A 26,647-nucleotide genomic window follows, 5' to 3' on the forward strand; every position below is an offset into this window, starting at 1 on the left:
AAATGCGAGTGTTTCCCGCGCAGCGGGAAACACGAGCTGTAATGGTGCGGGCACTTAAGTTGAAGAAAGAGCACAGCTCAGTAGCGCTTCAGGCGCTCCAGGCGCTTCAGGCAAAAAGCGCTAAACAGCCCTTTCCACGAACAAGGGCTCTGCCAGAACAAACAGCAGAACAAGGACGCACAGCAGCGAGTTATTCAGCATTCACCCCAGTCCAGCGCGCCTCCTCCTCAATTATCGCCAGGTGAGGGGGGCGTGTCAGGGCGGTGCTCCAGGGCCAAGAGGTTTGTGGTTCCTGAAGTCCTGTAGTTGTCACAGTCCGCCGACCAGGAAATGCGAGTGTTTCCCGCGCAGCGGGAAACACGAGCTGTAATGGTGCGGGCACTTAAGTTGAAGAAAGAGCACAGCTCAGTAGCGCTTCAGGCGCTCCAGGCGCTTCAGGCAAAAAGCGCTAAACAGCCCTTTCCACGAACAAGGGCTCTGCCAGAACAAACAGCAGAACAAGGACGCACAGCAGCGAGTTATTCAGCATTCACCCCAGTCCAGCGCGCCTCCTCCTCAATTATCGCCAGGTGAGGGGGGCGTGTCAGGGCGGTGCTCCAGGGCCAAGAGGTTTGTGGTTCCTGAAGTCCTGTAGTTGTCACAGTCCGCCGACCAGGAAATGCGAGTGTTTCCCGCGCAGCGGAAAACACGAGCTGTAATGGTGCGGGCACTTAAGTTGAAGAAAGAGCACAGCTCAGTAGCGCTTCAGGCGCTCCAGGCGCTTCAGGCAAAAAGCGCTAAACAGCCCTTTCCACGAACAAGGGCTCTGCCAGAACAAACAGCAGAACAAGGACGCACAGCAGCAAGTTATTCAGCATTCATTCAAAAGGGATCTCAAAACACATTTATTTCCAAGAGTAGTCTAAAGCATACACCGGATGGTTAAACTGATCTCAGCGCCAGGATACCCTTTGGGCGACAGCCGCGCTTAACAAGCATTAAATACATACATACTCTCCACCTTTCCATTGGCCTGGGGCTAGCAGTGTGTATTTTTTCTGTGGGTGATTGCAAGGGACTGTAGTCCGTGAACGGGGTATTGTCGCAGCTGAGATTGTTCTCGACTCTAAAGGTCACAAATATCTTGTTGAGGCATTTCTTGGTGTGTTTGAACGTGATGGCATTTTCAAAATGCATCTGAGATAACCAGCATGTGGCATCCATCGGGCAGGACCCCGAAGTCCACACTGATGGCACACCAGAGGCTGTCACTAGTGACCATGACGTCGACTTTGCATCCAGCGCAGGTAACTAGACTTTTTGCCGCAGTTGATCCTTTGTCTTGGTGGCGCCTTGGTGACCTGTGTGTGCTAGGGCCAACATGGTTGCTCACAATGAGCGGGGGAAGACAATTCGGTAGCTGCGCAGGAGGAGACCTGGCGTGGTGGTTCTAAGCTCATGGCGGATATTCCTTAGAGGCCGTCATATTTTGTTTGGTTTTGAAGATAGTCTTTTCAATTCCTGGATTTGATTGCCAACCATGCTTTCTGGATACACGAGTTTGAGGCATTGACATTGGCAATGTCTTGTAAGACAGTGGTCTAGGGGAAGCCCTGCTCCATGACTTAGAGGATGTATTTGTCTACGCTAGAGGAGCTGTCCGCTGACATGCAGGTGTGTCGTGAGAGATAATCGGCAGAATTATCACAGCCTGGTTTTCAGTCTACTGTCATCTGATATTACTTGAGTTGTAGAGCCCACTTCTGGATGCAGGGTGGTGTATGAGGTGCGCTGCCAGCAAAGAGAGGTATCAGCAGGGCAATAGCGAGCCAGATTTAATAAGGACCAGCTGTTTTTAAGGCCTACTTGTCCGTTCTGGTGAGCTGCCAACAGGTGTTCTGCTTGCTCACAAAGCAAATGAGCAATAAAGCTGGCTTTAAATCTTGTTATCTTGTCACATTTTCCGCTTTCAGAGACAGAGGTCAAAAGTCAGTTTGTCTTTCTACGGTTACTTTTCTTTCTGTAACTAAAGTTAGAGGATTTTGTAAAGTGAACTGTGTGACAATCGGGGTGAGACCAATTCACAGGTCAAGTACATTACAGTTAGATCGAGTAGTGTATTCAAGTTACTAGACCTGCATGTCTAGTAAAAATTTTTTGATTTCTTGAGCCTTGTTTCAGTGGTTCATGACCTGTGATTACTTATATAAATAAAGATGAAAGTGGTGGCAGCCACACTTATGGCGAGAGCCTCTTTTTTGATGTGGGCATAGCATTTTTCAGTGTCACTGAGGGCTGTGCTGGCAAATGCGACAGGTGCACAACAGTTGTTTCCTGCATGCTGCTTTAGAATTACTCTGAGGTAGATGGGACTGGTGTTGACCTCTGGCTCAGAATCCTTTGCGGGGTTAAAATAGGCCATCACGGTGTCTCTGAGGATTTCCTTTTTGATGACTTGGAAAGCATCATCTTCTAATGTCCTCCATGCCTATTTATTTATTTATTTATTTATTTATTTTATTTTTAGAGTTTTCTATAGCGCGAACTTGAACCGATTAGGTTATCAGAGCGCTTTACATAGCAACAGTTACATGTTATCACAGCAGTTTACATAGAATCAGTTACGTTGCACATTTCAGGATCTTGAACCGATTAGGTTATCAGCGCGCTTTACAAAGACAGCATTCGATGTCCAGAGCCCTCCTCCGCCGTGTAGCGGGGGACCACTTCCAACCCTCCAAAGTCGTCGAGCTGTCGGGACTAGGCTCCTGGAATGTCAGCTGCCCCTTTACAAGGCACTTTACATAGAGTCAGTTACGTTACACATTTCAGGAACACATTTCTTTTTGCTCTAGTGAGTAGGGTTATCACTTCACACGGGGGAGGGGAACACATGGCTATATTCCAGCAGTTTCACAGTCGATTAGTCGTTAAGGCTATAGTTATAAAGACAGGGAGGGGATACACATGGATACAATCTAATAATCACATAGGATACTAGTCGTTAGAGTTGTCTTCTATCCTAACAGGAGGGATGTGACTGGAAGCACTCTAAGGGTAATGTATAGGGGTGGTAGAGAGTACAAAGGACCATTGCAAACACTACACTAGTGCCAGCATAGAGGAGGGGTGGGTGGGATGCAAGGGTCCGGAGGGAAGGACTAGAGTCCAGCGCAAACTGTCCGAGCAAACCACAGCATTCCCAGCATAGATGAAGGGTGGATAGGATACAGGGTACGGAGGGATGGTCTAGTCCGCGAGAGAAGTCCTCCAGAGTCCACCAGGGCACTATCCTCCGCGTTCGTGTTCGTGTGCCCGGAGCCTGTGTCTGCCGGTCAGAGAAAGCGTGTCCCCCAGGGCGCCATAGCCCGGCCGCGGTTGCCGCCGGCCGGGCTATGGCGGAGTTACAGGGCAATCCGGAAGCAGAGAAGTTCAGCACTGGACCTCAGCGGGCACATAGGGGTGCCAGAGCCTAAGACCTGGGGCCTCATGGGAGGTTCCGGGAACGCGTGTCGGCGCCCCATTCGTCCTTCGGGCGGTTGTGGGCCTGAGCAACCGGGGGTTCGCCTAGTACGCCCCGCAAGGGGCGTGAGTATTATGTTTACCATAAGGGGCAGCACATGGTGTTGATGCTTTCGTGAGGCATCTCAGCAGGCCTGCCAGCATTGCTAGGTTGGAGATGAACCTCCCACAGTATGTAGCGGAAACTCTTGACTAAAGCAGCGGATAACTTTGATGCCAGCATTTGAGGAAATGTATTTGAAAAACTCCATCTCCAGGTGAATTAATTGGCACCTAGCACAACTGAGAGTAAGGCCGGTTATTTGAGGGCGGCGTCCAGGTGGCTGATATGGCTTTCAAGAAAGGGTGCATGGACGAGAAAGTCCTCACTGACCTCTTCCAGGCCTACAAGGACCTCTCGGATTGCATTTTGAAAGACCTTCGCTGCTGAAGATATTGCAAAGTTGAGCCTCCTGTAGCGGCGGAGACCGATGTGAGTTGAGAACATTGTGATGTATCTACTGTTCTCATGGAGCTCAAGATGAGGGTACAACTGGTTATCCAGTATTGGGTATCTTTCATAGATTCACATGCTTAGAATCATCCCCGCCGACTAGGTGGGAGTCTCGTGGTATAATAAAAACATACATATTATAGTCATAACAGCATTATACAATAGGCTAATGTGGACAGCCAAGTCACTACATTAGCCTATCTTAGTCCTTTTGCAAAAAGAACCAAACTTGGAATACGGGCTGCAGCACCCTCTTAGAACCTTCCACAGAAAGGCAAACCCTCAGATTTTCTACCGCACCTCATGTGACAGGGAGTCTCCCTGAGCTCTGCTCAGTTTTTTCCTTACTTTAGCTATCTTTGTGAGAAATTATGTCTGATTCTTCAAAGAAAAGTTTGTTTTTGCCTTGATCTTCATGTGGGAAGAAGAGATTACACTTTGAGGATCAACATAAAGAATGTATTTACTGCCTTTATCCAGCTCACAAGGTCAAGGATTGCAGGATCTGTAGAACCTTCCCTGCCAAGACCTTGAATGACAGAGAAGGAAGACTTTTGGTCTGGCTAGAAAAGCTGAAGGCTTCATCGGATGTGTTATCTGGAGATGAAGGCAGCGGCCACCCCTCAGGCCAAGAAGAGGGATAGATCAGGAGATCCCCCTGAGAGACAGAGAAAGACCCTGAAGAAATCTCACTCCGAGATTGGTCACTCTTCCTCTAAAAAAGAGAAGTCTTCATTCTCTTCTGAGGTAAAAATGGGAGAAAAGGTGACAATTTCTCTGAAAACTGCCTCAAAGCAACAGAAATCCCTTTCTAAGCCTCTGTCGACGTCGAAAAGTGCTCCGTCGACGATGAAATCTCCTCAGAAGGTGAGTGATTCCTCGACATCGGCGAAGAAAGTTTCATCGTCGACGAAGACTCCGTCAACGGCCTGTCGATTATTATTTCATCGCCGTCGACGATGCCAATCTTGTCGACGCCTTCGTTGTTGTCAACATCCATGCCGTCGACGATGCCACCGCCGACGACACTACCGTCGATGAGCCCACTGTCGACGGCAATACTACTCTGGTTTTTCCGTCGACGACCTCAATGATTTCAACGTCGACGGTCTCTTCTATAATGGCTATCTCTACGGATACTGTATATTTCATCGACGCTGAAGCGTAAAAGACCTACATCTTTGCAAATTACGCCAGTGTTAACTTCTAAATTGTCATCTTCAAGACAATTTTATCAGGATGTTTCCCAGATCTCACCTTTACCTCCTAGCCACTATCTGGAGGAGTCAGATGATGAAGGACCTTTTGGCCCAGCACATGATCCTTCTCAGCTCCGAATTAAATATCAGGACGACGAAGATGATGAGGAATATTATGAGCCATGTGAATCTTTTAGAGGCCCTCAGGAATCTTTTCATCAAGAACCTATGGTTCAAATGCCTGCGGCTCGAATGCAAGATCTCACTGCAATGTTGAGAGATTATAATGCACGCTTCCTACCAGTACCGGTTCCTGAACAACCCCCTAAGCCTACAGCTTTGCAGGTTGCGAGTCCTGCTGCCCCTGTCTCAATGCCTCAGGTGGTTTTGCCTACTCATTTCCTTCAGGATGATGATGGTAACACTCTGGCTGAAGAGGGAGAAATACCAAACTCACCCACTACGGTGGATGAATGGAATGAGTACTTAATTCCAAATCCATCCTCACCAGTCCACCAGGCCGTTGACTCCCCTCCCGAGGATATAGGAGGTTTTCACGCTATCATGGAAAGGGCAGCAGCTAGATTTCATCTTACAGTATCGGTACAGAAAACAGAGTGTTTTCTTTATGATTTTAAAGACCAAAGTAGTTTGTTCAATCCCGATAATAGATCATATTTGGGAAGAAGGGACGAAGATAATGAAAACTCAATTCTAAATACCTGCGATTCTCCCTAGAATCGATAAAAATATAAGGCACCGGATGATGCTCCTGCTTGCCTCTCTGGGCACCCTAGATCAGACTCCGCCATCTCACAGGCGGCCAAACGGAAGTCTTGTAACCTATCTATTCCACTAACGGCGCCACCGGATAAGGATGGGAGGTGCCTGGGTAACATCGGTAAACGCATTACCAACATGGCGGGTGCTTCAGTTCATGCCACAAATTCTTTGGCGATTTTAGACAGCTATGACCGCCAATTATGGTCTGACATTTCCCCTTACCTCGAATATCTGCCTGAGGATAAGAAACAGGAAGCGAGGAAAATACTTCTGCAAGGTGAAAGGGCTGTGTCAGAGATTATTGATATCTCTATGCATATGGCTTCTTTGGGTTCATTCATATTCTTTGGGTTTTCGCCAACTTGCCGGAGCAGCAACCCTTAGACGTCAGGGTTGGTTGAGATCCACCAACTTTCGCCCGGAAGTCCAAACAAAGATTCTGGACACGCCATTTGATGGAGACTTATTATTTGGGAAGCACATAGATGAGGCATTACAAGAAATAAAAAAAGATACTGATACCGCCAGGGCACTGGGTACCTTACAATACAGAAAAACACCTTTTCGAGGAGCAAGAGGCAGAGGTTCATATACATTTTGTGGAGGATATCAGTAATACCAATACCAGGGCAGTCAAGGTCGATATGGATACCAACAGCAGCAACAGCAGCAGTCCTATAGAAATCCCCAGCTGCCGCTTGTAGACAACAACAGATTATTTTACAATACAAGGGAAACCCAAAGGAGCGGTAGGCAGGGGACCTTGGGTGCATATATTGTTTCAAGGAACATTGGTCCCCAACAAATAGTTGATAACTTGGAATGAATATAGAACAACAAATGAAGTCTATATAAACTGTCCAGCCTGACAGCGTTTAATAACACAATAGTAGAATTTTGCCAATCAATTAAATACAATATCAAAAAGTGGGACACAACCAGTGTCCTACTACTGTATCAGAGACAATTGTGACACAAATGAACATAAATGAGGCAAGAGCAAGCAGTCTGCATACATTCCAAAATTTTGCAGACATATATTTGCACAGGAACACTGTTGTGATTTAAGTAGTAATCAAATCAAATCATCCAGTGTCAAGTGTCGACGACGTTTCGATCCCTTTAGGGCATTACGGGATCATCATCAGAACAATCAAAATTCATGCCTTATCATACGTAGCGATATATGCACTAGGCGAGTCACCATGGTTAAATGATTACCGCGGGACCGCAACAGCAAGTCTGCTAAGCAAGGGAAACACGATGGTCCCAGGAATGCTAGTACGTGCCGTCCACAATGGGGTTCCGGGTGCTGACAGGAGTCGATGCTTGACACTGGATGATTTGATTTGATTACTACTTAAATCACAACAGTGTTCCTGTGCAAATATATGTCTGCCAAATTTTGGAATGTATGCAGACTGCTTGCTCTTGCCTCATTCATGTTCATTTGTGTCACAATTGTCTCTGATACAGTAGTAGGACACTGGTTGTGTCCCACTTTTTGATATTGTATTTAATTGATTGGCAAAATTCTACTATTGTGTTATTAAACTCTGTCCGGCTGGACAGTTTATATAGACTTCATTTGTTGTTCTATATTCATTCCAAGTTATCAACTATTTGTTGGGGACCAATGTTCCTTGAAACAATGTAGACAACAACAGGGCAGAAGACGCCAACCTCAAGGCAGAGACTCTGCTAGAAAGCAGTGACAATCTTTCAACACCTGCACTAGATATGCCACAACCAGTCTACAAAGTTCCGAATATATCCCAGCATCTCAAAAATTGGAAAAATTGGAAAACCACAGACAAGTGGGTTTTGGACATTATCAAATTTGGTCACACCCTAGAGTTTATCAATTCTCCCCTACCTCATCCACCTCTGAAGACGCATCTACCGCATCTTTCTCTGCTCAGAAAGGAGGTAAAAACCAGTCTTTTGAAAGGAGCGATAGAAAGAGTGCCTCGCTCTCTGTGGGGAAGGGATTTTCTTCCCGCTTTTTTCTAATAAAGAAAAAGTCAGAGGAATGGAGGCCAATCCTGGATTTAAGAAAACTTAACAAATATCGTTAAAGGAAGTCCTTCCGCATGGTCACACTTCAGGAAACCCTTCAGCTTTTGGATCATGCGGACTTCATGACAACGTTGGATCTCCAAGATGCGTACTTCCACATCCCAATTCATCCCAAACACCGGAAATTCCTTTGATTTACTGTGGCAGGTGTACATTTCCAATTCAAAGTCCTCCCATTCGGCTTACGCTCAGCTCCGAGAGTCTTTACCAAATTCCTAGCTCCAGTAGCAGCTCATCTCAGGCTGCATGGCATCGAATTATTCCCTTATCTGGACGATTGGCTAATAAAGGCTCCTTCCTTTCAGCAGGCTTCTCACGCAACATCCACATGCCTGCAGGTTTTTCACTCTCTAGGACTGTCTCTGAACATTAAAAAATCAGTCCTCCATTCTTCCCAAAGGATTCAATTTCTAGGGGCAATGCGGGATACCATACGAGACAAAGCCTTCTTGTCCAAAGAAAGACAATCTCGACTTGTTTCTCTGGTGTCAGACCTCCTAAAAAGAAAGTTTGGATGATCAAATCTTTTCTGGGGATACTATCATCAGCAATTCTGCTAGTACCTCATACCCGTCTGAGAATGAGACCAATTCAGGAAGTACTGGACAGTTAGTGGCTGCAAATCTCGGGATCGTTCGACGACCTAGTGCAAATAACTCCAGTTATGCGAGAAACTCTTTCCTGGTGGAGGCATTCCAAAAATGCCTCAGTCGGGCTCACCTTTCAACCTTCTGTACCGGATTTCATCCTCTCAACCGATGCCTCTCTAGAAGGGTGGGGTGCGCACCTTCAGGATCTCTGCATAAGAGGGAAATGGTCTACTGCAATGACAAAGATGCATATCAATTTTCTGGAGCTTCGAGCCATTTTCATGGCGTTGCAGTCTTTTCTCCCAAGACTTCAAGGGTCAACGGTTCTAATCAGAACCGACAACACCACTTGCATTACCTAAACAAGCAAGGAGGTACCCGGTTTCACATTCTGTCTCAAGAAGCTCAAAGCATTTGGGAATGCCTACTCTCTCACAATATCAAAATCAAGGTGGAACATCTTCCAGGGATCCACAACACTTTAGCAGACACTCTGAGCAGGACATCAAAGTCCTGTCACGAATGGGAGCTGGAACAAACAATTGTAGAGAATATATTTCAGAAGTGGGGCTAACCAAATCTGGATCTCTTTGCCTCCAGGAACAATCGGAAATGCCCATTCTTTGCAAGTTGGGAGCCGGAGAAGGGCTCTTGGGGGAACGCCTTCATGATGAGATGGACAGGGATTTTTGCTTATGCGTTTCCCCCTTTCCCGTTGATTCCAAGACTTCTGCTCAAGCTCAAGATGGAACCATGTTGCATGATTCTCCTTGCACCGAAATGGCCACGCCAACATTGGTTCACAGAGCTTCTCCTACTATCCAAGCGCAAACCGTACCGTCTTCCAACAATCCCGAACCTATTGTCAATGAGCAGAGGCTAGATTCTTCATCCTCGTCCAGTCTAGTTACAACTTCATGCATCATTTCTGGATTCACAGAGTTTAAGGAGATAAATTTACCTCAAGACTGCAGAGACATTCTTGCTAGAGCGAGAGCTCTTTCTACTTTGAAAACATATGCGTTAAAATGGAAACAATTCTGTCCCTGGTGTAGCAACAAGAATATACATCCTTTAAAATGTTCTCCAGATAAGATTCTGCCTTATCTTTTATCGTTGTCTAAATCTGGTCTCATGTTTGCTTCTGTTAAACTGCATCTAGCGGCCATTTCCACCTACAGGCGCTCTACAGGAGCGGAATCCCTTTGTTCTAATCGTCTGATTAAACAGTTTCTAAAAGGGCTTTTCAGAACTTTTCCACCGATTAGGGCTCCTCCTCCAGAATGGAGGCTGAATTTGGTGCTGCAACAACTAATGAGCATCCATTTGAGCCCATTCACAAAGCCGATTTAAAGTATCTCTCATGGAAAACAGCGCTACTATTGGCACTCACCTCTGCTCGAAGAGTAAGTGAAATACAGGCTTTGACTATCAAACAACCTTATTTGAAATTTACCAATGACCATGTCCTTCTAAGAACTAATCCCACGTTCATACCTAAAGTTCCCTCTTCATTCCATATTAATGAGCCTGTTATATTACGCTCTTTCTTTCTTAATCTGTCTTCCTCTGCTGAGAAATCTTTACATACATTGAATATCAAGAGATGTTTAAAGTTCTACATTTCACATACTGTGTCCATCAGAAAATCCGACCTAATATTTATTTCCTATGGTGGTCAGAAACAAGGATCAGCTGTGACGAAGTCCACTATCGTAAGGTGGATTGCATCTACTATCCAATTCTGCCATTTTTAAAGCTGGACATCCTTTGTCAAACAAACCTAAGGCTCACTCTACTAGGGCAGTATCCTCATCTACTGTTTTTTTTGCCGGTGTGCCATTGGAGAAGATTTGCCATGCTGCAACCTGGAAAAAGTGCACGCGTTTACACGACATTACTGCCTGGATCTGACAACAGAGGCTGAGTCAGCAGTGGGTCAAGCAGTGTTGCGAAACCTTTTTAAATAAGGTAAGCCTCTATTAGGAGGTGATTATAGATTTGCTATTTGACATGTTCATTATTGCATATAACTATTTCATGCATATGTTTATGAATTGCCCTTTTAAAATGTCACTGCATTGTTATTGGGTTTACAATGTATATATTGTGTTTTCTTATGATACCCACCATCCACTATACATCTATGTATTGTTTACTGCTAGCTATTCTGATTCTAAGCATGTGAATCTATGAAAGATACCCAAATTCTGGATAAGAAAACGAGTTACTTACCTGTAACTTCAGTTATCCAGTATTGTTATCTTTCATAGATTCACATGCGACCCACCCTCCTCCCCGGAGAGGCTTGCCTTATCGAACTTTACGTCAACAGAGGCGTCTTGGCATTTCCTAGCAATGAGGAATGCGGAGCGTCTTGACGTCATGAGCACGACCGTCGACACTTGCGCTAGCACTATGTCGCTTTGCAACGAGGCAACGCAGCCGCGTAGCCACGTCCACGAGGAATGAAAACTAGTTTTGACTGGCGCTGTCACACAAGGATTCCTGATTCATTCCTTCGTTGGCTGAACAGACCGACTGACTGATACTTGGATCCAAGCACCAGGTGAGATTAGCCGCATTCTCTTTCGCGGATCCACCGGAATCCAAGGCGGCCCATAATGCCCCGTGTCGCTACAATTCAGGGCCTTTTTAGATACGTAATGCAAGATGGCTACTTGAGCCATATGTTACAGTAAAATTGCCCGACTGACAGCCTTCCTTCGTTTTACAGATCGCTAGCGAATTGCGGCTGGCTTTTTACAACGATGATAACAGAGGGACCCACGAGTTCCTAATCGGGCTCAGAGAGAACACTGAATACACTATCTCACTTATCCCGGTGAGTGAACTCCCATTGTCTTGCTACTGGATTTGGTTAATTTGTATTAAATCCAGCTGCATGAGCACAATGATTAGCAAGTTTCCTGAAATAGAATGGAATTCATTACTTTGCGCACCTATTTTATTTCACTCAACAGACTCTACCTAAAGAGATTCTACCACAAGAGCTCGATAAAACAACTGGCAATTGTTCCAGATTACCCTTCCTAGGTCCAATTAACAAAGGGCTGTGAGGTGAGTGTCCAATTAACCCCTGTCGTACGCTGGGGCTTTTAACGTGTTTTAAACTGTTCAATAACGTTATGCAAATCCACCCCTGATGGCTTACCTATTTAACCAACAGGCGCCACATCACTCCCCCATCCAGTCCCTTGTCCTGAAGAAGACCCGCAGCAGACCCATAAATAGGGCGTCCATAGGGTCGAAACGTCGACGATACTAAACCATTGGACCAGTTGAGAAAATCCAGTTTACAAGAGCCAACTGAAGTGGCATACTGGACTAATTCAAAATTGAATACATAAACTGCATGGGCGTCCGCAGGGGAGGGCAAGGGGGGGCACTTGCCCCCCCCTGGAACACCGGTCCGTCACTATTGACAGCCCCCACAGTGGTGTTTGTCTGCAGGGCCGTCAATTTTAAAAGCGTGAGAAAGCGCTTAATGACTGCCCTGCTAGATGAGCGGGAAAACTGCTGCTGATGGGCAAGAGAGAAGGTCCGGGCCTGGCTGCTCCTACAGCTTGAAGCAGAGGCCACCTAGAGTCAAATTTCGGGGGGGTGGGGGGGGGGGTCACATTTTGCAAGCTAAGGAAGAGTGGAGCTGCAGCCAGGGGCCCTAGAAAGGGGTGAAAACCATCAAAGCCTCATTAGCGCCGGCACAGAATTACACAATTTGCCCAGAGATGCAATGGGTTTGTCTGCCTGTTTCTTTGTGAGATCAATTGGAAAGTCCTTCTGTGCACTCGTGATTTATTCGTACTCAAGCTATTTTGTTACATCCTGGTACCTAGTCTTTAGGTGCCCTTTCGTATACCATATCGTGTGTGGTGCAGACACTTCTGTTCCGATGGATGTGTGCACTTTTCAGAACATTAAAGTTTCATCAATTTCTTTTCCATGGTAATAATCAGTTTTAACTCTTTTTCAGTTGTCAACAAAATATTTTAATTCATATTTTGGTTTCCATTATTTCTAAAATAAAATAATGGATATATTAAAAAACATTTAACAATGGAAACCAAAATATGAATTAAAATATTTTGTTGACAACTGAAAAAGAGTTAAAACTGAGCAGAAGTGTCTGCACCACACACGATATGCCTGTTTTTTGCACCATAAGCACTAGTATTACAGAAGGGTCTGCATGTGAGATGGATTAAAGAGTTTACACCTTGAGCTCCAAAGGGGCAGTCCCTCATGTTCATTGCAGTATCGAGTATAGCCCCTGGACCACTGTCTGTACTCACTGTCGCCTGCCATGATTCACGAAGGGAAAGCTGTCCCACAGAGACAACTTTTCTTTTCTGAATCATGTACCAACTGCAGCTCAGTGTTGGTATCAGATCAACGGTTTGCGACTGCCATTGCGTTTGAAATCCATGGATATATGTTCTTGTAAGTTGCAATTTGAAGATAGCACCCTTTCCACTGCCCCTCCAAATTCCAATATGGAGTAAGATGCTGAACCCCTTTTGTCAATCATGAAGGTTATACACAACTCTAAAAATGGGTTTTGCAGTAGCAACCACTGTGATGCTGCAAATTGTAAGCTTCATGACCACAACATCCTTTTGTATTTGAGGGCCCTAGTTATTTAGGTAAAGCTGGATGTGCAATAAAAGGAATGACGTTACAAATGAGTAGTGCCTTTAATGCTCTGGAAATCTCTCCTCTACCTTTCTCTCTACCTCTCTCTCTCTACCTCTACCTCTCTGTCTACCTCTCTACCTCTCTCTCAACGTCTCTCTCTCTACGTCTCTCTTTACCTCTACCTCTACCTACCTCTCTACACCTCTCTACCTCTTGCTATCTCTTCCTCTCTCTCTCTCTACCTCTCTCTCTCTACCTCTCTATCTCTCTCTCTACCTCTCTCTCTACCTCTCTCTACCTCTCCCTCTACCTCTCTCTCTACCTCTCTCTACCTCTCCCTCTCTACCTCTCCCTCTCTATGTTCTCTCACTCTCTACCTCTCTCTCTACCTCTCTCTCTACCTCTCTCTCTACCTCTCTCTCTCCACCTCTCTCTCTCTCTCCCTCTCTCTCTCTCTACCTCTCTACCTCTACACCTCTACCTCTCTCTCTACCTCTCTCTCTCTACCTCGTTCTCTCTACCTCGTTCTCTCTACCTCTCTCTCCCTACCTCTACCTCTCTCTCTACCTCTCTCTCTCTCTACCTCTACCTCTCTCTCTACCTCTCTCTCTACTTCTACCTCTCTCTCTACTTCTACCTCTCTCTCTACCTCTCTACCTCTGCCTCTCTCTCTACCTCTCTCTCTACCTCTCTCTCTACCTCTCTCCCTACCTCTCTCCCTACCTCTCTCTCCCTACCTCCACCCCTCTCTCTCTCTACCTCTCTACCTCTACCTCTCTACCTCTACCTCTCTCTCTACCTCTCTCTCTCTACCTCGTTCTCTCTACCTCGTTCTCTCTACCTCTACCTCTTTCTCTACCTCTCTCTACCTCTACCTCTCTCTCTACCTCTCTCTCTACCTCTCTCTCTACCTCTCTCTCTACTTCTACCTCTCTCTCTACTTCTACCTCTCTCTCTACCTCTCTACCTCTACCTCTCTCTCTACCTCTACCTCTCTCTCTACCTCTCTCCCTACCTCTCTCTCTCCCTCCCTCTACCTAACTCTCTACCTCTCTCTCTACCGCTCTCGCTCTCGTTCTCTCTCTCTCGACCTCTACCTCTCTACCTCTCTCTCCACCTCTCTCCCTCTCTACCTCTCCTTCTACCTCTCCCTCTACCTCTCTCTCTACCTCTCTCTCTACCTCTCTCTCTACCTCTCTCTCTCTCTACCTCGTTCTCTCTACCTCTCTCTCTACCTCTCTCCCTCTCTACCTCTCCCTCTACCTCTCTCTCTACCTCTCTCTCTCTACCTCTCTCTCTACCTCGTTCTCTCTACCTCTCTCTCTACCTCTCTCTCTCTCCCTACCTCTACCTCTCTCTCTACCTCTCTCTCTCTCTACCTCTCTCTCTACCTCTCTCTCTACCTCTCTCTCTACCTTTCTCTCTACCTCTCTCTCTACCTCTCTCTCTACCTCTACCTCTCTACCTCTACCTCTCTCTCTAACTCTCTCTCTACCTCTCTCTCCCTACCTCTCTCTCCCTACCTCTCTCTCCCTACCTCTCTCTCCCTACCTCTCTCTCCCTACCTCTCTCTCTCCCGACCTCTCTCTCTCTACCGCTCTCTCCCGACCTCTATCTCTCTCTCTCTACCGCTCTCTCTACCACTCTCTCTCTCTACCATTCTCGCTCTCGCTCTCTCTCTCTCGACCTCTACCTCTCTACCTCTCTCTCTACCTCTCTCTCTACCTCTCTACCTCTCTCTCTACCGCTCTCTCTCTCTCTACCTCTATCTCTCTCGCTACCTCTCTCTCTCTCTGCCTCTCTCTCTCTCTACCTCTCTCTCTCTACCTCTCTCAACCTCTCACTCTACCCCTCTCTACCTTTCTCTACCTCTCTCTCTACCTCTCTCTCTCTACCTCTCTCTCTCTACCTCTCTCTCTACCTCTTTACCTCTCTCTCCCTCTCTCCCTCTCCCACTCTCTCTACTGCTACCTCTCTGCCTCTACCTCTCTCTCTACCTCTCACCCTCTACCTCTCTCTCTCCCTCTCTCTACCTCTCTCTCTCTACCTCTCCCTCTATCTCTATACCTCTCTCTCTACCTTTACACCTCTACCTCTTTCTCTACCTCTCTCTCTCCACCCAACCTCTACCTCTACCTCTCTACCTCTCTCTCTCTACCTCTCTCTCTCTCTACCTCTCTCTCTACCTCTCTCTACCTCTGTCTCTCTACCTCTCTACACCTCTCTCTCTACCTCTCTCTACCTCTCTACACCTGTCCACCTCTCAACCAGTTGAATTCCGGGAAGCCCAAACCATCAGTATTTCAAATCTGCCCATGAAACGTGGGTAGGATGAGCCGTGCAGCTCAGAAAGGGATGTTCTTTTTACATAATTTGTGTTTAATAGAATTGGGAAGCAGGAGAGCAGTCTCACAGTTGAGATAGGGATTAACATACACTGGTGACAGCTTTTGAATTGGCTTTAAAACCATTCAAAGATGGCTACAGCATCTACGTGGGATGTGGTGGACTAAGTGGCAGCCGGAGCCATATAGCACTGCTTGTCATTTAAAAAAAAAAACAGCATTGACATAGCCAATTGGTCTCCCCTTTGGGACCTTATAAGTGTTTAGTTGTCTAGGACAATATCCTTGGTGCAACAACATCAAGTGTTGCATGGCTAAACACTTATAAGGTCCCAAGGGCGAGACCTATTGGCTATGCCAATGCTTGTTTGTTTTTTTCCTCTGTTTCATTGTGGTTGCCAGGTAATCTGCTGTGAAGCCTCACATGATTTTCCTCCCACCCCATGGGTTTCTTTGTTTATTTAAGCTCTTTGTCTTATTAGCTTTTTTTTATTTGTTTATTTAATACTTGTGCTCAATCATGTCGGAGGATGGTGATGAAGTAAAAATGTTGCCCCCCCCTGGAAAAATTTCTGCGGACGCCCATGATAAACTGGCCTACAAAATGCCTTCTCTCCCCCCTCCCCCTACCCCACCGTCACTCACTTGTATATAAGTCACCACTGTTTTGTCACTTGTGCACAATGTCACATTGCACTCATTATATTTGATGCGCCGTTCATTATAATTTACATTTGATTGTTGATTTAATCTTTATGCATTATCGTAGGGTGCCCATGAATGAAAAATAATTCAAAGATTAAATCTTTAAATACCCGATCCGTTTTTGTTTTGGATTTGCATTTTAATCACCCTTCCAAATGAAATATTGATTGAAGTAACCTGTAGTTACACTTAAAATTATTCATTTACACTTTGAAGCAATCAGGTTTCATACCCAACAGAACCATTGTTTACACTATACCTTATCATTATGGCATACTTACTGTCACTTGTGCTCTGAAAATCTGAGGGTGTGCCTCTCTGTGGAAGGTTCTAAGAGGGTGCTGCAGCCTGATTGGCAGTTTTCCAAGTTTGGTTCTTTTTGCAAAAGGACTAAGATAGGCTAATGTAGTGGCTTGGCTGTCCACAGTAGCCTATTGTATGATGCTGTTATGACTATAATATGTATGTTTTTATTATACAGCGAGACTCCCACCTCGTCGGCGGGGATGATTCTAAGCATGTGAAACTATGAAAAATACCAATACTATATAACTGAAATTACAGGTAAGTATCTCGTTTTCTTCAGATCTAACATTGAGAACCATGTGGAGCCGTTCATTGTGGGGGATATATGCCGGTTTGTCTTTATGTCCTGATCGAGAAGACGCATGTCTATGCAGATTCGGATGCACCCCGGCTGCTTGGATTTGTTCCTGACCACCATGGGAGTCCCCAATAGGGTCGAGCTGGAGACTTTTTTTATTGACTACAGCATCTTCCCACTTTTGCAATTCTGCTTCCACTGCAGGACAAAGGTCTCTGAAAAAACAAGACTCTTTGGTGTCTGAGGCCAAAAGGGCAGACCGTTGTATCAATCTGTAACGATACTGGCCGTCCTTTAAGGCAGTCAAGGCCAGTGAAGAGTTGAAGGAGCTCATAGAGGATGTGGTCGACATAGCTTGAGAAGTCCCCAGTGGCTGTGGCAAAGTGAATGAGATACAGGTGCTCCACAGTGTCCCAGCTGAGGAATGTCTCAGAGGCCAGTGAGGTAACAGAGAACTTCATTGGGCAGAAGTAAGTGCCATAGGACACTGAAAAGGTGAAGACTCTGGCTAATGGGACACTATAGACCTTTTGTAAGCAAAATGGGGGCTATTGTCAGCTGCAACGCGGGTTGCAGGTCCAGGAGGTTGAATTGTGAAAGACTGGTGACGTTAACCAATGATCCCATGTCGATGAGCGTAATGATCGGCATGTGATCAATTCGAAATTGGCAGGTGGGGCCGGCACTTCATGCCTGTTGCCCAGAGTGTTTGGTGCATGATATTAAGATGATTTCATCATCAGCTGCTACGACAAAGGCACACCTGGGGCTGTTATTGAACGCTGTGCCCTCTGGATCTGAGGCTTGGTGTGTATGATTCCCTCCTCCCTTGGCATCTGGGGGGCAACACAGCCTTGGAACGTGGGTGTGCGACACGAACAATGACAGACTTTGGCTATATGGTTGGGGGCAAAGACCTGCGGAACAGGTCTTGCCTCTAACTGTGCAGTCAGAAGGCAGGTGCAGGGGAAACCGGCAGTAGACACAACGGTCCATAGGGGGCTGTCCTGCAGGAGCAGAGCTCTTGATGCATTGGTGTGGGGGTCCTTTTGAATTTTTCGCCACCACTTCTGTTTTAATAGGTTGTGAAGTGGGCTTAGGTGTAGCAGAGAAGTTCTGAAAGGCCTGTTCAATCAGCTCTGATCGATTGGACAGTTCATGGAAGCGGGCGAGCATCAGAATCTCATCAAGGGGGATGTTGGGCAAGCGGAGGAAAAGGCGTTTGAGAGCGGCGGATCGGCGAACTTCTGTCATCTGAGCACGCACTTCTTTCTGCGGGTTATCCTCTGTGGAGGTGCTGGCAAGTTCCCACAAGCAAGCATAGAATATGTGAGTGGGTTCACCCTTGCCCTGGTGTCATTGCCGCAGTTTGAACCTATCTAAATCTTTGTTCATCTGGGGGTCAAAATATACGTTGAGAGCCGCAATGGTACAATTGTAATCGTGATCAGCAACAGTCCCAGGAAAGTTTGGGAAGAGCTGAAGATCTCCTCCCCAGCACAGTGCAGAAGTAGAAAAAGCTTGGTTTCGCCGTTTGTCTCCTTGGTGGTTTCAAATTAGTTATTCAGGCTTGCAACCCACAAGTGCCAGAGGAGGGCGGCCATTGGAGGATCACTAAGCTTGCTAAAAGGAAGTGGTGGACTGTATACACCATCAATGGCGTGGCTGGGCATGAGGCGGTTCACCATGGCACAGGATGAGGGCGAGCCTTGTTGTGGTGGCACTGGCTGTGCGTTCGCCTGCTGTTCTGCCCTCTTGGTGGGTGGTGGTTAGCTGCGGTCGTCAAAGTGCTGGGAACGTGCGCTCACCAGGCTGGATAGGTTGTTCCTGTGGCGGACAAGGTGATGAGGCAGGCACTTGAGTGGCAGCATTAGAAGAAGATCTGGAGGGCTCTGTGCGACAGTCTTCCAGGAGCTTGATGATTGCTGCTGCCTGCCGTGTGCTGACCTAGGATCGAGGAGGAGACTGACTTGCCTGGATAATTGTCAGGGTTGCATGGGCGGACACGCAAATTCAGTTGGTGACCACTGTCTCTGGAAGGGGACTGTGCTATGGGCCCAAAAAAAAACGAGGCATGGATGCAATGTGTGCGTACAGCACGTTGGCACGCAGCTGAAGGTGAAGGCAGAGTGCCCGCTTGCCGCATCAGCGGTAGAGGCAGGGTGCTGAAATGCCACTAGGTCAACTCCGCTCGCCGTCACTGTGGTGCAGCAGATTACTGAGCACCCAGTGCATGCATGTGCGACTGCCGCGATGGCCCAGGGAGGCAAGATGTGCTTCGTAACTCACTCAATGTTTACCGTGCGATGACGTGGTTCTCCCCTTTTGCTTAACTTGTCCTCGACCTCCAACGTGGGGTCAGTAGGGTGACCAACTGGTATTGGTGCAAATTCAGAACAGGAGGTAAAAATTCAGGACAAAACTTCAGAACAATAGGTAAGTTTTACAGATATGTCAGAGGAGGTCGCGCAATAGTATATAAGCAAGCCCAACCGTATCTAAACATATTCAACCATTTGCAAACCTCTCCATCATGTATTCTTCCAGCTATCATTTCACTCATTCATCCCTTCATCCATCCTTTCACTCATCCATCCATTATCCATACATCCACCCTTTCACCCTATCCATCTGTACATTTATCCATCCACTCTTCTTCCCATCAATCCATTCACTCATCCATCCAGCCATTTACCCTTTCACCCATCCAGCCATCCTTTCACTTACTCATCCATCCACCCAGTCACTCATCCTTCCACCCATCCACCCTTTCAGTCATCCATCCATCCTCCCTTTCTCTCTTCATCGACCCTTTCACTTAGCCATCCTTCCTTCCATCCATCTACTCATCCAGTCATGAATCCATCCATTGACCCTATCACTCATCCATCCTTTCTCTCATCCATCCTTTCTCTCATTCATCCTTTCTCTCATTCATCTATCCTTTCACTCCTTCACTCGTCTATTCATAATTTTGTCCATCTACCCTCCCTTTCACTCACTCATCCATCCTTACACCCACCCTTTCACTCATACGCCCATCCATTCACCCTTGCACTTATCAATTCATCAATCCATCCACCATTTCACTCATCCATCCACCCATTCACTCATCATCCACCTTTTCACTCATCCATCCTTTCACTCATCCATCCACCTTTTTACCCATCCAGCTACCCTTCCACCCATACATCCAGCTATTTCCGTTTTCTCTCTTCCATCCTTCCACTCACTCACTCATCAATCCATCCATCCCCTCCCATTATCCATCTATTCAATCTTTCATTCATCCATTCACCCTTTCACTAATTCATCCAGCCATCCCTTCACTTACTCACTCGCCCACCTTTTCATATTAATTTTGAGCTGAGTCTTTTTGAGAAGAGGACCATCAAGAACTTCACCCTCGCTGCAGGAGCCATTCCGGGTCTGGGACAGATGCCACCCAGGGCGGAGACATGATCCACCACAGGGGGGGACAGGAGCCATCACAGCCGGGGGGCAGGAGCCACAATATAGGGGGACAGGAGCCATCACTGGGGGAGGGCAGTAGCCATCACTGGATGGGGAACAGGATCCACCAGGGTGGGCACAGGTGGGTATGCAGTATTCTAGTATCATCTTGGTCTCTTCCAGGGTGGGGTAGGGCTCCTCACCCCACTCCTGGACAAGACAACGAGAAGACCGGCTCTCTTTCCAAAATATTAGTTTTGCCATCCCCCACTGTGATGTACTGTACTTAAAGGAGATACTCCAAGAGAACTTGATTGTCCTGCATACTTTGTTAATCAGTGTGGTGCGATTTTGCCATTTCTTTATTTTATTACATTATAGACTGCATGTGACTGCATGTTTGAAGAACCGAGGTTTGCTTACAATTTAGTGACAGTAATTAAGCTCTGTGAAAAGAACTGCGTGCTGCCTCGGTGTAATCAGGGCTGTTTCTAGGATGTTTGGGGCCCTGGGCAGAAAGGGAATGTGTGAGGCCCCTCAAAATTGCAGAGACATTGCGCATTCAGGGCTGTTTGCATCTGAATAGATGCCCCTGCTCCTGAAGCTGCAGCCCCTCCCTCTCAGCCACTTTCAAGCACCTCTGAACTGCTCATCAAGGGCTGAAGGTGTGAGGGTTGCCATCCCACTGTGCCTCTCCAATGCTGCTGGGTATCTGAGCTTTGGTACTGCATCGGAGTCTGTTTCACCCGACCTCAACAGCATCGGAGTCAAGAAGGGAGGTGGGTGGAAGCTGTGCCGGCTTTAAGGTGGTACGACCGGTGCCGGTTAAAATGACGGACAAATGGCGTCCGTTAAAGAATCCTTCACGGACAACGGACAGACGGACGAAATTATGGACTGTCTGCGAAATTAACAAACGGTTGGTCACCCTAGGGGTCAGGGCGTGTATGCGTCGCACGTGCCATACTACAGATTGTACCTACAGACAGGAAAGGTCTGACTCAAGCCGTGGTTATTGGAAAATTTTACTTATCTTACATTGGCAAAAGCCACTGCTAAAAAAATGCTCAAGACCACAGTACCACCTGTCTAACATTTCACACACTAAATTCATCCAGAATCCTTATGCCGATTCCCTTTATCATGCGAGCCCTACACTAATTTTTTTAAACCTGCACATCTTTCTAACCACGCCCGGGATAGTTGCTAACTGCTGCAGGAGGCTGGCAGCCAACCATTCAGTGACAAAGTCATCACATGATGATGAATCAAGATTTATTAATTGAGCAGCTACTCTTGGGAGTGTCCCGGCGTTGATCTTACAGGTAAGGACAACTTATCTTTGAGAGAAGAGCCATGTTTTAAGCCTCTTTTTAAAGCTGGGTACAGATTCGATTGAGCGAAGAACCAGAGTGATTATGCCAAGCAGAGTGACCTACAAAGGAAAACAAAAGGGCTCTCGCTGCGCGAGCCCTAAAGAGCGTCCACCCTCCCTGGCACGGCGTATCTTGGGTACCTTGGCAAGCTCCCTGCTTGAGGAGCGCAAATTCCTAGATGGAAGGGAAGATCACATTCTGGTAACAGAATAACCAGCACCAGTGTGATGAAACGCTCTGTAAGTATGTGTTTTTTAAGCAAAATGCGCTTCCTCATCAAGAGCCAGTGTAGAGAGTGTGGCTGAGGTATAATGTACATACAACAACCCCCTGCTACTAATTCCTGGTTCACCAAAACACGCGTAGATCTATCATCAAATTTAAAGCCCACTTTTGCACTTTTTATTTGTTGTTTTTCTAATTCCTTATCAGTTTATCTATCAACCATTCTGTATGGAGCGCATGTACAAAATGTACGTCTTTGTTGTAGAAGTGTGGCTCAATGGTTAGAGCGGCAGACCCTGATGCAGAGGTCTAGCCCGGGACCAGGATTCAATTCCCCGCCTCAGAGGTCTAGCCCGGGACCAGGGTTCAATTCCCCGCCTCGGCGGGTCTTGGGCTCAAAATTCCACGGACCTGATACTTCTCGCCTCGGTGCCTATTCCAATCATGGGTCCCACTCTGCAACTCTGGGCAATAGCTTGCTTAATCTCCACAACGGCCCCCACAACGCTAAGGATGCCTGGCCTCCACCTTGGGGGTGCCCAGGAGTGGACGCCTCACAGGGAAAGCCAGGATGGGTTCCACAGCGGTATTCGTTCAAGCGCCTTGAGACCCTTGCGGGTGAGTAGTGCGCTATACAAGTATCAATTTACATTTACATTTTTTGTTCACTGTATATATTTGTTATTGGCAGACTGGTGATTACGTTGTGATGTCATTGTTTTATAATTGTTCTTCTAAGAAGTATCATAGAACCTATAATGGTCATTTAACATTTTTTTTATGAATAAAACGATTTTGTATCGATAATCATTGTACTCCGAATTCTTTAAACATCATGCTGTTCTACAATAAGGTCCCATATATCTCATAGACCTATTGTTGCCTATGGATTTTTTCTTCCATAATTGAGAGTGTGGATGAGGTACGCCAGCGTCCACATCGGAAGATTGAGGTAGACGTACTTCTGCGATCTGCATCAACTGGAGTCTGTTAATCAGGTAGTCGGGCAGACCAAGGAAAAGGGCTTTTGCATAGTCCAGCCTAGACGTGCTTAGTGCCTGAATGACTGTGTTCCTGACTTGGAGAGGGAGGAAAGGAAGAAACTTTTTCAATATACGAAGGAGGCCAAAACAGGACCTTACCACAGAATTAACTTGTTGCTTGAAGGACAGGAGTTTGTGGAACTTGACCCCGAGGTACATAGCCACTTCTGATTGTTGGCCTAGAGTCGAGGGACTCCCCTCTGACCAAAAGATCAGCCAGGCTGCGGGTAAATTGTGGCCGAGGAAACAAAACGTCGGTCTTATGCGCGTTGCATTTCAATTGGTCAAGGGCCATCCAATGAAGACAGCAGCTAGGCAAGATTTTATCAGGTTAGCTGCTCCTTTTCTGCAGAAAACACATACTGAAAGGGCCGTTGTGAGAAAAGGTTGGACTTTGCGTCTTTCCAGATGGTGGGAAGATAATTCTGAAAGTGGGCTGGATTGTGTAGTCTGGAGGGAGTCGTTTCATTTGAAATCACCAGAAAAAAGGCTGTCCTCCGGTCACTCTTTCGGTGGATATTTGAAGCTGTCACCCAATAAATCACAAGCCCTGCCCACTCCAGGTTGTTCTTGTGCAGCTGCCTTATATTTCTGCACATTTGGAAGGATTTAGCCTTCTCCGCTCAGCAGCGTCTCAGGAAATACCTCTTAAAAGCTGTAAAGTTCTGTGAATCAGTCCGGCGCAGCGATAACGTTTAGCTTACATTAAGCTTTCAAATCAAATTTCAAATTTCAAAAGATACTTTATTCGGTTTAAATCACAAAAACCATAAAAGTGTACAAGCATTAAAACAATCCATCATCCGCCAATAAAAAAATATAGCAGCAAACATGGATAAAAACAGAAATATACAGAGTGTAAAGTTTTTTCCTTTTAAAAACAACAAAATGTACATTATTGCCCTTGGTTAAGGTTTCGGACGGTATTTTATGTTTATACAAAGTCCTCTAAGGCCAAGCAATCTTTTTGCTAAGTCTCATTGCAATAGTTAAAAATTTAGCCACATTAAAAATGATCCAGATCTCTGTCAAGAGTTGCAGGTACAGCAAGGCTGGCTTCACTTGCCTAAAACCCTTTCCTTTTAGCAATGGTATAATAAATTTAAATCTAATGCCTTTGAAGTGGTCACAGAAAAACAAGAAATGAGCCGTATCCATAATTGAACAACCATCACATGTGCATAATACTAAATCCTTACTTCTGGTCCAAGCGGGGCGGCCAGAAATTAAGAGATGTATCTTATTCAGACGGAACCTTGTTAACAAGTACCTATGATTAGCGTTATTCACAACTTTAAGGTATAGTTCCGGTTCGGGGTCGGGTAAGACAATCAGCTGATGGGACCTGACAGAAGATTTAAGCAGCTCCCTGCCCTCTCTGTCCATTCCTCTATTCAGCAAGAAGGTGTTTTTGACCCATTTTATATCCCCTTTCACCAAGCTTGAAGGTTTATCAAACAATTCTGGACGTCCCAGTTTTACACACATATGTTGCACGTACATTAAGCTTTCATTTGGACAGCTGCATGTGTGTTATCCTAACCAGGCTCCAAAATGATATCATTGTAATATTGGCGAGGCATATGTTCCTTCGTATGTTATGCTACGCGTCTTTGGCGTAGTGCTAAGTTCCCAAGAAGTTATTGGTCGCTTGGACTTGCGGGAGTATGAGCTGCAGGTGCGGGGTTTGACTACTGGAGCAGACACTACAGGCATTGTTAGCCTTTGGACTATTTCCGACACTTGATGTGTAGTTGGTCTGTTTGAGCGTGGTTGGTACTCTCAGGGGGCAGTACTCCAAAAGTGGGGATTAGATCTAGGGTGTGGATGGATGCTGTGGCAAACGGCAGTGGGTGTGCAGTGAGTGCCCGTGAGCGCTTTGAAAGGGCTGATGAGCCTTGCAACCTCCTCCTATCCAAACCCAAGTCTGTGATCCGAGAGTTGTGGAACTTCGGCTGTACATTGATCAAGAAAATGCACAACACCGCATCAATGCCTTATTGTTGCAAGTTTTCGATAGAAGGAGGTGAGGAGAGCGGGTGAGGTGCAGGGGTCCATTCAGAGGAGGGGAAGGGTGTCCTGCTCCAGGCGTCCCCGTGCATTGGAAGTTGTGTCCATGATGCCAATAATGTTATATTGCGCCGCTCACAATGATTTTACCTGCTTCATGTGCCTCGTTAATCTGTTGTAACTTCAAAATCACAAATAAAGATGACTATTAAAAAAAGATTACCAAGTGCTCACTCCAGTACTACAACACACAGCTTATCTTTACCAACACTCTGAGTTACAACTGAGCACACTAGACAGCTCTGCTTGGGCACGCACAGCACAACACATAAGCATGTTTGGGATTCCATCTAGCAAGACCGGCCTACCCAACTTTCCGGGCAATGGACAACATTTCACCCTTGTGGAGCGAGTATGAGTTAGTAACAGCTATTCCTCCTAATCCTCCTCACAGACTCCTTGCAGGGTTAGTCGGAGGAGGCCCACATCTTCCCAGTTGGAAGCACCACAAACATTATTAAACACAGAGAGGCTTAGAGATCTCTATTAAAAGCTTTCAGACTGTTGCCTTTTGCTCAATGAAAAAGAATATAATGTTAAGTAATAAAATAACTCAAACTAGATACAGCATGCCTACCATTACTAATCTACTAAGAGATATATATTTTAAGTTATGATGTTTTTATATAATTCAATGTCCTCTGTTTCCTACACCACCTTGGTTTATGATAGTAACTAATGATGGGGTGGTCGAAGTGTTGGTGTGCTCCATGGACATAAGGTTGTATCACTCACCTCCCACTGCCCCCTAAAAAAACATTAAAAAATAAACTTCAAAATGTGTCTGTATGTCAATACTCGCAGCAAGACTGTTGCAGTGTTTGGTCTTCATTTGTGCTGTGTGTAGTTTGAGCATGTTGAGGTTTCAGAGGGTTTATCTGTTTCACTCTCCTTCTACTCCACTTCCCCTTTAAAATCCTCTTCTGCTTGTTGGCTAACTTGGAAAATTCTACAGTGGGGCTGGCCTTTTGACTTACCGGTGCAAATGTGATCTGTGGGTTTTTCTTGGGGCGTGTTCTTTGTGTAGGTGTGTTTCATTGCCACGAGGTTCGTTACTGGAATGCTCACGGATGTTTGGTGGTGCATTGCCTCCATGTTTTTTACTCATGATCTGGAACCGATGTCCTAATTGTGGGCTCTGAGAGTTCAGGACTGTCATCTCTCTCTGCCGTCCTTCCTCCCTTCTCATCCCTTACTAGACGCTGATGGCCTGTCGCGGTCTAATGTCCTTGGCTCACTCTTGTTACTCTAGTGCAGGTTCTCCATAGTTGGTCCAAGAGAGCCAGATCCATGCTAGATTTTTAAGATAACTACATTTATCTAACTGGGGATATGCTAAAAATCTGGCATGGATCCGGCCCGCCAGGACTGACTTTGGAGAACCCTGCCTAGTGTCATGGCACACTTGTGTAAGTATGTATGCCAGCTTTCTTAGAAGAGCTCCTCTTTATTTGAGTTCCAACAGGTGAACATACATGCACAGGAAAGGTACCACAATTTGCTGCATTTCTAGTTGCTATTGGAA

General features: G+C 46.2%; 1 protein-coding gene across 1 annotated transcript in view; it reads left to right on the forward strand.

Annotated features, from left to right (window-relative positions):
- The window catches only part of TSEN15 (tRNA splicing endonuclease subunit 15), a 132,191-nt gene that overhangs the window by 104,623 nt on the left and 921 nt on the right, over positions 1-26,647 (forward strand). The gene's annotated exons all lie outside the window — the stretch shown is intronic.

This window comes from Lissotriton vulgaris, chromosome 1_1 (assembly GCF_964263255.1).
Source record: "Lissotriton vulgaris chromosome 1_1, aLisVul1.2, whole genome shotgun sequence".
Taxonomy (NCBI): domain Eukaryota; kingdom Metazoa; phylum Chordata; class Amphibia; order Caudata; family Salamandridae; genus Lissotriton; species Lissotriton vulgaris.